At 36.4% G+C, this 13,763-nt stretch overlaps 1 protein-coding gene and 1 long non-coding RNA gene across 5 annotated transcripts in view; one reads left to right on the top strand and one right to left on the bottom strand.

Moving 5' to 3' along the window:
* CPA6 (carboxypeptidase A6) overlaps nt 1-13,763 on the top strand; it is a 559,011-nt gene that overhangs the window by 429,781 nt on the left and 115,467 nt on the right. The gene's annotated exons all lie outside the window — the stretch shown is intronic.
* The window catches only part of LOC144615109 (uncharacterized), a 99,861-nt gene that overhangs the window by 1,855 nt on the left and 84,243 nt on the right, over nt 1-13,763 (bottom strand). The window lies entirely within an intron of this gene.

Here is a 13,763-nt window from a genome sequence, read left to right as displayed (position 1 = left end):
TATAATTCCCTGATTACAAAGGAGACTAAACCAATCTTCCCACAATGTTACCAGTTGCCTGTCCCTGGTGAACAGGCAGGTTTCAAGCAGAATGTATGAAAGAGTTGAGAGGAACAAGGAGGTGATAAAGGAAACTTTGTAAATGGCAGTAAGGTAGTATTCTCTGCTAGTTATCAACATTCTCTTATAGAATTGAAATGGCCTTGTTTGAATTATTGCTCTTTTCCCTCCCCGCCAATTTTGTGTTCACCCGATTTGTTATGTACTTAAATATACATTTTTTGTGCAAAAATGGCATCATACTATAGTCACACTTATTTTCAGCTTTCTTAAGATATAATTGATATACAAGCTTGTAAAAGTTTAAGGTGTTCAATATGTTGATTTGATTTATATATATTTCAAAATGATTACCACTATACCATTAGCTAACACCTGCATCACATCACATAATTACCATTTCTTTCTGGAGGTGAAAACATTTAAGATCTAGTCTCTTAGCAACTTTGAAGTACATGATATAGCATGGTTAAGCATAATCAAAATGTACATTAGATCCCCAGAACTTATTCATCTTATAACTGGAAGTTTGTACCCTTTGACCACCTCACTAGATTTCTCCCACCCCCAGCCCCTGATAACCACCACTCTACTTGCTGTTTCTATGATTGGTTGTTTTAGTTTCCACATGTAAGTGAAATCATGCAGCATTTTTCTTTCTCTGACTTCTATCACCTAGCATGATGTCTTCCAGATTCATCCACATTGTCACAAATGGTAGGGTTTCCTTCTTTCTCAGGGCTAAATAATATCTGTTGTATATATTCTCCCTCTTTATATATATAATCATATATATAACTAATAGATACATATACATCATCTTTTTTAAAGTTTATTTATTTTGAGGTAGTAGGAGGTAGAGAGAGAGAGAATATGAATTCCAAGCAGGCACCATGCTGTCAGCACAGAACCTGATGCAGGGCTCAATCTCACAAACTGTGAGATCATGACCTGAGCAAAAATCAAGGCTCAGGATGCTCAACCAACTGAGCCACCCAGACACCCCTATAATCTTTTTTATGTATTTGTATATAGATAAAATTATCCGTACGTATATAAATGGATCCATTGGCACACACTTAGATTATTTCCATATATTATTATAAATAATGCAGCAATGAATATGGGAGTGCAATTTCTCTTTAATATCCTGTTCTTATTTTCCCATTTTCCAATTGGTATTTTTTTATGTTAATACCAGTGTACTTAACAGTGTTATATTGGTTACAGGTGTACAATATACTGACTCAATTCTATGCTCATGATGTGTACTCTTAATCCCCTTCACCTGTTTCGCCTGTTGCCCCATCCGTGTCCCCTCTGTTAACCATCAGTTTGTTCTCTATAGTTAAGAGTATGTTTCTTGGATGTGGCACCTAGGTGACTCAGTTGGTTAAGTGTCCAACTTTGACTCAGGTCATGGTCTCACAGTTTATGAGTTCGAGTCCTGTGTCGGGCTCTGTGCTGATGGCTCAGAACCTGGAGTCTGCTTCGAATTCTGTGTCTCCCTCTGTCTCTCTGCCCCTCCCCCACTCATGCTCTGTCTCTCAAAAATGAATAAACGTTAAAAAAAAATTTAAGTATGTTTCTTGGTTTGTCTCTTTTTTCTTTGTTTCTTAGATTCCACATGAGTGAAATCATATGATGTTTATCTTTCTCTGACTTATTTCACTTAGCGTTATACTCTCGAGCTCCATCCAGGTCGTTGTATATGGCAAGATTTCATTATTTTATGGCTAATATTCCACTTGATAAATACCACCTCTTCTTTATCCATTCACTTAGTGATGGGCACTTGAGTTGCTTCCGTAATTTGGCTATTGTAAATAATGCTGCAATAAACACAGGGGTGCATATATCTTTTAAATCTAGTGTTTTCATATTCTTTGGGTGAATACCCAGTAATGGAACTGCTTGAAGATTGGTAGTTCTATTTTTAATTGTCTGAGGAACCACCATACTCTTTTCCACAGTAGCTGCATAAGGTTGCATTCCCACCAACAGTGCAAGAGGGCTCCCCTTTCTCTACATCCTTGCTAACACTTGTTGTTTCTTGTGGTTTTGATTTTAGCTATTCTGACATGTATGAAGTGATACTTCATCATGGTTTTGATTTGCATGTCCTTGATGATAAGTGATGTGGAGCATCTTTTCATGTGTCTGTTGCCCATCTGTATGTCATCTTTGGAGAAATGACTGTTTTCTCAATTTTAAACGGAATTTTTTTGGCATTAAGTTTAAGTTCTTTATATATTTTGGATACTAACCTTTTATTAGATACGTCATTTGCAAATATCTTCTCCCATTCAGTAAGTTGTGTTTTCGTTTTGTTTTGTTTTTTTGCTTTGCAAAAGCTTTTTGAGGTAGCCCCAATAGTTTATTTTTGCTTGTTTCCCTTGTTTCAGGAGACATACCTAGAAAATGTTGGTATGGCCATTATCAGAGAAATTACTGCCTGTGCTCTCTTTGAGGATTTTTTATTGTTGCAGGTCTCACATTTAACTCCTTAATTGATTTTGAGTTTATTTTTGTGTATTGTCGTAGACTCTAAGTCTAAAGTTCTCTTTTAGCCAGCAAATGAGCAGGATGCAGGATAAAAAGTGAGAGATGGCTAATGTTCAGGCAAAGACCAGAGCCCCGAATAAGGGTCCTTGCCCTGTTTTTATTAGGATCAGAAGGCTTACAAACATGGCCATGGACATGCACAAAGAGACAATGAATCTGTGAACATTAACTTGTGGATGTGAGGGAAAGGGGGTTTTGAAGATACTTGGGGTTAGGGGTTTGGGTTAAAAAAAATATATTGGCTCTGGGCAGTCAGGCGGAAGGTTGTTTACAGCCTACAGGAGGCACCACCTCTGTTTACCTTAGCTAGCCTAAAGGATGAGACAGGTAGGACATGTGACCTCAGAGTTAACAAGGCACATTTACTTTTGTTAATCATCTCCGCTCTGGGCTGCTTCACCTGCAACACAGCCAGCTAGCAGTCTGTAGCCCAATTTACCTGTTTACCTGATTTGGTCCTTCCTTCCTGTGAAAGCAGCTTTCTGCTATAGTACCAAATTGGTAAAGAAGTTCTACTTCTCATCAGACTTTCTCATCTACTTTTTCATCAGATTGCTGTGGCTAGGATTCCAGTACTACATTGAATAAAAGTGGTGAGAGTGGACATCTTGTTCCTGTCCTTTAGGGGAAAAGCTCTCAGTTTTTCCCCATTGAGGATGATGTTAGCTGTGGGTTTTTCATATATGGCCTTTATTTAGTGAGGTATATTCCCTCTAAACCTACTTTGCAGAGGTTTTTTTTTTAATCATGAATGGATGTAATTTGTCAAAAATTTTTCTGCATCTATTGAAATTATGTTGTTTTTTTTTTCTTTTGTTGATGTGATGTATCACATTGACTGATTTGCAAATATTGAACCACACTTGCATCCCAGGAAGAAATCACACTTGATCGTGGTGAAAGATTTTTTTAATGTATTGTTGGATTCAATTTGCTAATATTTTGTTGAGGATTTTTGCATCTATGTTCATCAAACATATGGGCCTTTAGTTCTCTTTTTTTGTAGTGTCTTTATATGGTTTTGGTATCAGAGTAATGTTGGCCCCATAGAATGATTTGGAACTTCCCTTCCTCTTTTGTTTTTTGAAGTAGTTTAAGAATAGATATTTACGGGGCACCTGGGCGGCTCAGTCGGTTAAGCGTCCGACTTCAGCTCAGGTCACGATCTCGCGGTCCATGAGTTCGAGCCCCGCGTCGGGCTCTGGGCTGATGGCTCAGAGCCTGGAGCCTGCTTCCGATTCTGTGTCTCCCTCTCTCTCTGCCCCTGCCCCGTTCATGCTCTGTCTCTCTCTGTCGCAAAAATAAATCAATGTTAAAAAAAAAAAAAAAAAAAAAAAGAATAGATATTTACTTTTCTTGAAATGTTTGGTAGAATTCACCTGTGAAGTCAGTGGTCCTGGGCTTCTGCTTATCTGGAGTTCTTGATTACTGATTCAATTTCATTGCTGGTAATTGGTCTGTTCAAATTTTGTATTTCTTCCCAATTCAGTTTGGGGTGGTTATATGTTTCTAGGATTTATCCATTTCTTCCAGGTTGTCCAGTTTGTTGTCATATATGTTGTTTGTTTCATAATCTCTCATAATTGTATTTCTATGTCAGTTGTTATTTCTGTTTCAATTATTTTCATTTGACCCCATTTTTTTTTCTTTGAGGAGTCTGCTAAAGTTTTATCAGTTATCTTTTCAAAGAACCAACTCCTGGTTTTATTGACCCATTCTATTGGTTTTTTAGTTTCTATTTTATTTCTGCCCCAATCTGTATTACTTCCTTTCATCTGACTGATTTCTGGTTTTGTCTTTTCTTTTTCTAGATCCTTCAGGTGTCAAACACCTTTTCATGTACATATTGGCCATGTGTATGTCATCTTTGGAAGAATATCTACACAGTTTCTCTGCCTATTTTTTAATTAGATCATTGGGGTTTTGTTTTCCTTTTGCTATTCAGTTATGTAAGTTCTTTATATATTTTGTATATTAGCCACTTATCAGATATGTGATTTGCAAATGTTTCCTCCAATTCTGTAGGATGATCATTTTGTAGATTGTTCTGTGCAAAGGCTTTTTAGTTTGATGTAGTCCCACTGTTTATTTTTGCTTTTGTTGCCTTTGCTTTTTGTGGCAGATCAAAAAGTCATTGCCAAGATCAATGTCCAAGGGCTCATTCCCTATATATTCTTCTAGGAGCTCTGTGGTTTCTATTCTTATGTTTAAATCTTTAATCTATTTTGAGTTATTTTTGTGAGCAGTGCAAGATAAAGGTCCACTTTAATTCTTCTGCATGTGGTTATTCACTTTTCCCAACATCATTTGTTGAGGAGACTATCCTTTGCCCATTGAGTATTCTTGGATCCCTGATTAAATATTAGTTGACCATATATATGTGGGTTTATTTCTGGGTTCTCTATTCTGTTCCATTGACCTATGTCTCTGTTTTTATTTCAGTGCCATACTGATTTGACTACTATAGCTTTATTGTATAGTTTGAAATTAGGAAGTATGATGCCTCCCATTTTATTCTTTTTCAGAATTGCTTTAGCTATTTAAGATCTTTAGTGATTCCACTCAAATTTTATGATGTGTTCTCTTTCTGTGAAAAATGCCATTGGAATTTTGATAGGAATGCCTTGTATCTATAGATGGCTTTAGTGAGTATGGACGTTTTAACAGTAATTCTTCTAATCCATGAACACAGAAAATCTTTCCATTTATTTATGTCTTCAGTTACTTTCATCAGAATCTTGTAGTCTTCAATGTACAGATCTTACATCTCCATTGTTAAATTTATTCCTAAATATTCTATTGTTTTTGATGCAATGGGTTTTTTTAATTTCTCTAATAGTTCACTGTTAATGTATAAAAAAATACAACTAATTTTTGCATATCGATTTTTATATTCTGCAACTTTACTGAATTTGTTCTAATTATTTTTTGATGGAGTCTTTAGGATTTTCTCTATATAAGTTCATATCACCTGAAACAAAGACAGTTTTACTTCTTTTCTAATTTGGATGTCTTTAATTTCTATTTCTTGCCTGATTGCTCTGGATAGCACTTCCAGAACTATATTGAGTAGGAGTGGTGAGAGTGAGCACCCTTGTCTTGTTGATCTTAGAGGAAAAGCTTTCAGCCTTTCATCCTTGAGTCTGATGTTGGTTGTAGTCTTATCATATATGGCCTTTATTATTTTGGAGTATATTCCTTCTATATCAATTTGTCGAGTGTTTTTATCATGAAAGTATGCTGTATTTTAACAACTGCTTTTTCTGTGTTTATTGAAAAGATCATATAATTTTTATCTCTTGTTCTGTCGTGTATCACATTAATTGATTTGTATGCAATCCTTGTTTCTCAGAGATAGATCCCATTTGATAACAGTGTATGATCTAATATGTGTTAAATTCAGTTTGCTAAATTTTTTTTTGAAAATTGTTGCAGCTATTTCATCAGGCATATCAACTCATACTTTTCTTATAGTATCAGGGTAATGCTAGTCTCATAAATTAAGTTTAAACTCCTTTAAAGGAGTATTCCCACCTCTTCAATTTTTTGGAAGAGTTTGAGAAGGATTGGCATGAATTCTTCTTTAAATGGGTGGTATAATTAACCAGTGAAACCATCTGGCCCTGGACATTTTTGTGTTGAGAGGTTTTTTATAAATGATCCAATCTCCTTACTCATGATTGGTCTGTTCAGATTTGCTATTACTTCATGATTCATTCTGGGTAATTTGCATATTTCTAGGAATGTATCCATTTTTTTCTAAGTTGTCCAATTTTTTGGCATGTAGCTGTTCATAGTAATCTCATTATCTTTTCCATTTCTGTCTCATTAGTAATAATGTCCACTCTTTCCTTTCTGACTTTATTTGAGGCTTCTTTCCTTTTTCTTAACCTATCTAAAGGTTTCATCAATTTTACTTATTTTTTTCAGAAACCAGCTCTTGGTTTTGTTAATTTTTTCTATTATTTTTCTGATCTCTGTCATTTCCCTCCATATGCTGATTTAGGATATAAGGAAACAAACTTTTTTAAGTTTTTTTTTCTAATTCCTTGAGGTATAAAGTTAGGTTGTGTATTTGAAATCTTTTTTTCCTAATCCAAGTGTTTTTCACTCTAAACTTCCATCTTAAAAAGTGTGTTTCCCAGATTCTAGTAAGGCAGGAAGAAGTTGGAACTGACTCAGGTTGGCTGGCATCAGCAAACATGAATACCTGTGATACGAAAGCTGGTGAAATCTACTAGAGGTCTGTGGCAGCTGTGCTGGCCATTGCTTCCTTCTTCAGTGGTGAAAGCTACTGGTTTTGTCTTTAGAGCAGGTCACGGTGAACTGTGATCACTCCCACTGTGTGGCTGCTATTGACAGCCCCTGCTTTTCTTTCTTGTTCCTAGCCATCTATCTGCATCTCAGCTTTGCTAGTCTGGGTGGGATGAAACTGAAGCAGGGTATTCATGTGGTGTTCCAAAAGAGTAGGGAAGCAGGTTTCTCACCCTAGTTCTCCTTTCCAGATAAAAGAACTCTTTCTAGTTGGGAAGTTTCCCCTTGGCCCTGAGCAATGCCAGCTTGGCTGATGGAATGTAGCACACAAAATGAAGCTGTCTTCCTTCTTGTGCAGTTATTCTCAGGTGTTTTGTTCCAGTGTGTGACTAAAATTTCTTAAGTGGACTCCAGAGCTCTTCCAGAATTGTTTTTGTTCATGTATAGCTGTCTAATTATTGATTTTTGTTACAATACAAAGACTGGGATCTCCTATGTGACCATTTTGGTGACATCACTTACACCTCCTATTCTGTAACCTGTTTCATTTAATGTTATTTTAGTAAAGATATTTCAAGGCCAACAAGTGCATATTTACATTGATGTGTGTGTATATATTTACATTGATACTAAATCTGTAAATGCTGCTAATGTTTGAATTTTCATAGTTTACCTGTAGGGAATCTCTTGGCTTCTCTGTAGATAGTAGCTTGTGAAAAATGAAAATTTTGTTTCTTCCTTCTGATTGTTGGCCTTTTTGTTATTTATTCTTTTGCTTCTTGGCAATGATCCTCAGCATGAGAGTCTAAAAAATTGGTATTACAGTACATTTGCTTTGTGTCTGACTTGAAAATAAATGGTTCTGACACTACCATTGTGTATAAATGTTTCCTGAAGATTTTGGTGCATGCCCTTTAAAAGGTTCAGAAAATGTATTTTTTCATTATTAATTTCTACAGATATTTTATAATTAATAGATGTAGAATTTTGAAAAGTGATTTTTCTGAAAGTATTGATATCATAGAGTTTTTTAATAGTCTATTGACATGATGAAATACATTAATAGGTTTCTCTAATGTTAAGCTACAACTGTATTCAGTCATGATGTTTGAACCTTTCTATATCTAGTTTGCTAATACACATTTTTAGGATTGTCACCACATTTATAAGTAAGTTTGGCTTATAATTTCTTTACTCATGTTATTCTTGCATTTTTTCTTCTTTCATGTTAAAGATTATACTAGCTGGGGCTCCTGGGTGGCTCAGTCAGTTAAGCATCCAACTCTTAATTTTAGCTCAGGTCGTGATCTCACAGTTCATGAGTTTGAGCCCCCATTGGGGGCTTTCAGGGTGGAGCCTGCTTGAGATCTCTCTCCCTTTCTCTCTCCCCCTCCCCCACTTGTGCTTGCATGTACATGTGTCTCTCTCAACATTTTTTTTAACTAAAAAATAAGATTATACTAGCTTAATGAAATTATTTTAGGGAAATTTCTAATTTCTCTAAACTGTGGAAGAGTTAAAATAAGATTTGGATATTATGTGTTGCATATGTGTTAGAGCTCCCCTGAACCTGCTAGTTTTTTTAAGGGGTCAAGAAGGATATATATTTTTAAATAATTCAGTTTTCTTAATTGATATTAAGTATATTCAGATTTTTTTGTTTCTTTAGCTAATTTTTTAAAATTTATTTAAATTAACATACAGTGTAGTATTGTTTTCAGGAGTAGAACCCAGTGATTGATCACTTATATATAACACCCAGGGCTCATCCCAACAAGTGCCCTCTTTAATGCCCATCACCCATTTATTCCATTCCCCACCCACCTCCCCTCTAGCAACCCCCAGTTCTCCTTATTTAAGATTCTCTCATGGTTTGCCTCCCTCTCTGTTTTTATCTTGTTTTTCCTTCCCTTTGCTTATGTTCATCTGTTATGTTTCTTAAATTCCGCATATGAGTGAAATCATGTGATATTTGTCTTTCTGTGATTGACTTATTTCACTTAGCATAATACCCTCTAGTTCCATCCACATTGTTGAAATGGCAAGATTTCATCCTTTCTGATTGCTGACCTAGTATTCCATTGTAAATAGACTACATATACTTTATCCATTCATCAGTCAATGGACTTTGGATTCTTACCACAATTTGGCTCTTGTTGATAGCACTGCTATAAACATTGGGGTGCATGTGCCCCTTCGAATCAGCATTTTTCTATCCTTTGGATAAATACCTAGTACTACAATTGTTGGGTCATCAGGTAACTCTATGTTTAATTTTTTGAGGAACCTCCATACTGTTTTCTAGAGTGGCTGCACGAGTTTGCATTCCCATTAGCAGTGCAAAAGTGTTCCCCTACTCTGCATCCTCGCTGACATCTGTTATTTCCTGAGTTGCTAATTTTAGCCATTCTTACAGGTGTAAGCTGGTATCTCATTGTGTTTTTTTAATTTTATTTTTTATTCTTTTTAAATACATCCAAATTAGTTAGCATATAGTGCAACAATGATTTCAGGAGTAGATTCCTTAGCGCCCCTTACCCATTTAGCCCATTCCCCCTCCCACAACCCCTCTAGTGACCCTCAGTTTGTTCTCCATATTTATGAATCTCTTCTGTTTTGTCCCCCTCCCTGTTTTTATATTATTTTTGTTTCCCTTCCCTTATGTTCATTGGTTTTGTCTCTTAAAGTCCTCATATGAGTGAAGTCCTAGGATTTTTGCCTTTCTCTAATTTCACTTAGCATAGTACCCTCTGGTTCCATCCACATAGTTGCAAATGGCAAGATTTCATTCTTTTTGATTGCCGAGTAATACTCCATTGTCTATATATACCACATCTTCTTTATCCATTCACCAATCAATGGACATTTGGGCTCTTTCAGTACTTTGGCTATTGTTGATAGTGCTGTTATAAACATGGGGGTGCATGTGTCCCTTCGAAACAGCACACCTGTACCCCTTGCATAAATGCCTAGTAGTGCAATTGCTGGGTCGTAGGGTAGTTCTATTTTTAGTTTTTTGAGGAACCTCCATACTGTTTTCCAGAGTGGATGTACCAGCTTGTATTCCCATCTCATTGTGGTTTTTATTTGTATTTCCCTAATGATGAGTGATATTTAGCATCTTGTGTCGGTTGGCCATCTGGATGTCTTCTTTGGAAAAGTGTCAGTTTATGTCTTCTGCCCATTTCTTAACTGGGTGGTTTCTTTTTTGGCTGTTAAGTTTGATAAGTTCTTTATAGATTTTGGATAATAACCTTTATCCCATTGTCATTTGCCAATATCTTCTCCCATTCTTTTGGTTGCCTTTTAGTTTGTTGATTGTTTCCTTCGCTGTGCAGAAGCTTTTTATCTTGATGAAGTCCCAATAGTTCATTTTTGCTTTTGTTTCCCCTGCCTACTGAGACCTGTCAAGTAAGAAGTTACTGCAGCTGAGGTCAAAGAGATTCTTGCTTGTGTTCTCCTGTAGGATTTTGATGATTTCCTGTCTCACATTTAGGTCTTTCATCCATTTTGAATTTATGTGTGTGTATGGTGTAAGAAAGTGGTCCAGTTTCATTCTGCATGTTGTTGTCTAGTTTTCCCAATACCATTTGCTGAAGAGACTTTTTTCCATTGGATACTCTTTCCTGCTTTGTCAAAGATTACTTAGCCATACTTTTGTGGGTCCATTTCCAGGTTCTCTATTCCACTGATCCATGTGTCTGTTTTTTGTGCCAGTACCATACTGCCTTGATGATTACAGCTTTGTAATACAGCTTAAAGTCCAGAATTGTGATGCCTCCAGCTTTGCTTTTCTTTTTCAACATTACCTTGGCTATTTGGGTTTTTATCTGGTTCCATACAAATTTTAGGATTGTTATCTCTAGCTCTGTGATTTCTCTTTCTCTGCTTCATTATTGGTGTATAGAAATGCAACCAATTTCTGCACAGGATTTTATATCCTGCAACTTTGCTGAATTAATGTATCAGTTCTAGCAGAAAAGGGCTTTTCTTTCTAGGGGGAAGTGTGAACAAGGCTAGAAAGAACACATGGAATGTGGGCAGAAAGCTGGAGGGACTTGACCAGACAGTAAAATCAGAGGATGTTTCACTGAGGTCAGTTAATGCTCAGGAAGGACTGTTATAGAGAGGCTGTAGCAAGTGAGGGTGGGTAAAAGTTCTGAGGCCTGGTGGAAAGAGAAAAGCTTAACTAACACTTGTCAAAGTAACAGACATTTTGTTTAGATTGATCAATGGGGACAAACAATTCAGCTAACTATTAAGCTAAGAATGAGAATCTAAGGGTCTATGTCTGAGCTTGTCATAGGTAAATAAAGGGGAAATTTGTGAGGTTTTTCAAATTTATATGGGGAGAATGGTTCCTTACAGTAAGCCATTCTAGAATACAAAGAGGCCATGAGATCACTGTTTTCCAGGATCACAGGGCTCAGGTAAACTTCAAGATTTCTCTTCCATTCCTGACACAAACCGTTTCATATGGAAGCCTCTGAATGATGCCTTTTATTCCCACTTCCCTCCACCTTTTCCAAGCTAACTCCTACTCACCCTTCAGTATTATGTATAAATAACACCTCTCCTGGGAAACTTTTCTCAAACTACTTCCCAAATGTAATTAAACAGCCTTAGTGTGTCTTCCCTCTATAGACTAAGCATGTAATGTCTGCTTAGTCCTGGCAGGCCACGCTGTGTCCTACTCATCATTGCATCCTCAGTACATAGCTTGATTGATGGCTGAGACACTGTAGGTGCTCAGTAAAGAGTGAAAGGATGTAGGCTAGTTACCATAGCTGATTTTTAGAAATCAGCCTATTCTCGTAAACAACAGAGAGACAGAACAATCTATAAATCCTCTAGGTTGTTCAAAGGATGATGATGCTTGATCATTCAGCCCTCCAGTTTGAGAATTCCTCCCTGATCTTTTCATCAGCTAACAACTAATATAGAAAAAAATTATGTGGTTTCCATTTAATCTTCTAATTGCTTTAGAAAAATGCTTGAAAGTAACTTTTTAAAAATTAGTTTTCTTTATATATCATTTTCCATACTGACCTAATAAGTCAATATAACTGATCACTCAAAGATGATACTAGTGCAAAATTGTTGAGAGGGTCTTTTTCTTTTTTTAAATTTTTTTTAACGTTTATTTATTTTTGAGACAGAGAGAGACAGAGAATGAACAGGGGAGGGGCAGAGAGAGAGGGAGACACAGAATCTGAAGCAGGCTCTAGGCTCTGAGCTGTCAGCACAGAGCCCGACGCGGGGCTAGAACTCACGGACCGCAAGATCATGACCTGAGCTGAAGTCGGCCGCTTAACCGACTGAGCCACCCAGGCACCCCGAGAGGGTCTTTTTCTAACTCTGAGAGTAAGAAGGTAAATGTGGGTGAACTTGAAAGAGATTTTCCTAGAGAAATGTAAACCTTTATATTCAGAAAACCACACTGAGTCTGACAGAATTTATAGAGTATGAGGGGAACTTGGAAATAATGTAGTCTAAGGCCTTTATTTGTAATTAAGAAAATTAAGTCTCTGGAATATGACATAGCAAACTTAACAAAGAGCCAGAAAGAAACCATTTTTTTTATTTCCTAAGTTAGAATTTTTTTTCATGAAAGCAAAGATGAGTTTTGTTTGATTTTTGAGATAAATAATAGAATTCTTGAGTTAGCATCTGAAAAAATAAATGCATAACAAACTCTGAAGCGATTTTCCACTGAGTATTAAACCCCAGAGAATAGCCAAAAACATTTTATTGTGAATGCATTAGCATACTCTTGTTTAGTACACCAAAGTAAATACTTCTGGATGTAGCAATCACATATCATGAGAAAATTATCTATGCTAAAACCATAAATCATCAATAGAAAGTGGAGGGAAATCTCTATTACTTGATGAGATGCAGTCCAGGGGCTCTTGTCTTCAAATGTCCTTGTTAATGGATATCCAGGTGATGCATGAGATAATTTCTGATTATTTTTATCCATTCTACAAAACCAGGCTAAAAATGCTAACTCAATTCTTAAGAATAGAATTATTTTAAGCTAGCAAAATATAGTGAAACAATATTGCCTTCATCTAACAATATTGCCTTCATCTTCCTGAATGGCTGCTAAATTCTCAGAGTCTCTAGTGTAGCAGTTAGGAACCTTTCCTTAGTATTTATAAGACTTCAAATGTTCACTTAGAGGGCAGGAATTAAGGTAGTATCGACTCTTTTATATGAAAAATGTGGTGATCTGCAGGTGCTACAGAAAGATGCAGGGTGCCAAAGTCAGATGTCATTGAGTTTCTAATTTCTCCTGGGCAAACCATCACAGGTCTACATCCTTCATTCCATAACCCCAATGACCCTAGTACTCAAATCACCCCCCCAAGCCACTCTGGCCTGATAATGCAGAGTTCCCACCCCTCATCTAGCATACCATTAGTTATCATAAGAATTTAGTAAAATAGTAATTATCCTGAGATGGGGGAAAGCAGCTCCTGGCAGCCAGAAGCCAGGCTGACACGAACAGCCAGACCTTGGTATTCTTGTGTTAACCATTTTACAGAGTACCAGCATCAGACAAGACCATTCTATGTTCTTCATGAAATAAGATAAAAATAAGACCGTGTCTAAACACAGGAAAAACAAAAAATAGACCAAACCAGAAAAATGACAAAACATCCCTTGTTTTGGGTTCTTTCGTTTGTGTTTTGTTTTGTTTTGTTTTTGTGTGTAGCTAATATGACTACTGCTTCTTTATCAATTATAGTCCCAGTTGTTTCTTTCACCTTCTAGATACGATTATCAAGATATTCAGTTATGGAATTCCCTTCATTCTGATAGCATTCAACCCAGAGAAAAATCTGAGTTCCTTAAACCCTACACAAAATCACCTAACA

The sequence above is a fragment of the Panthera onca genome, chromosome F2 (genome assembly GCF_046562875.1).
Source record: "Panthera onca isolate mPanOnc1 chromosome F2, mPanOnc1 haplotype 2, whole genome shotgun sequence".
In the NCBI taxonomy this organism is placed as follows: domain Eukaryota; kingdom Metazoa; phylum Chordata; class Mammalia; order Carnivora; family Felidae; genus Panthera; species Panthera onca.
This window is presented reverse-complemented; position numbering and strand designations above follow the sequence as displayed.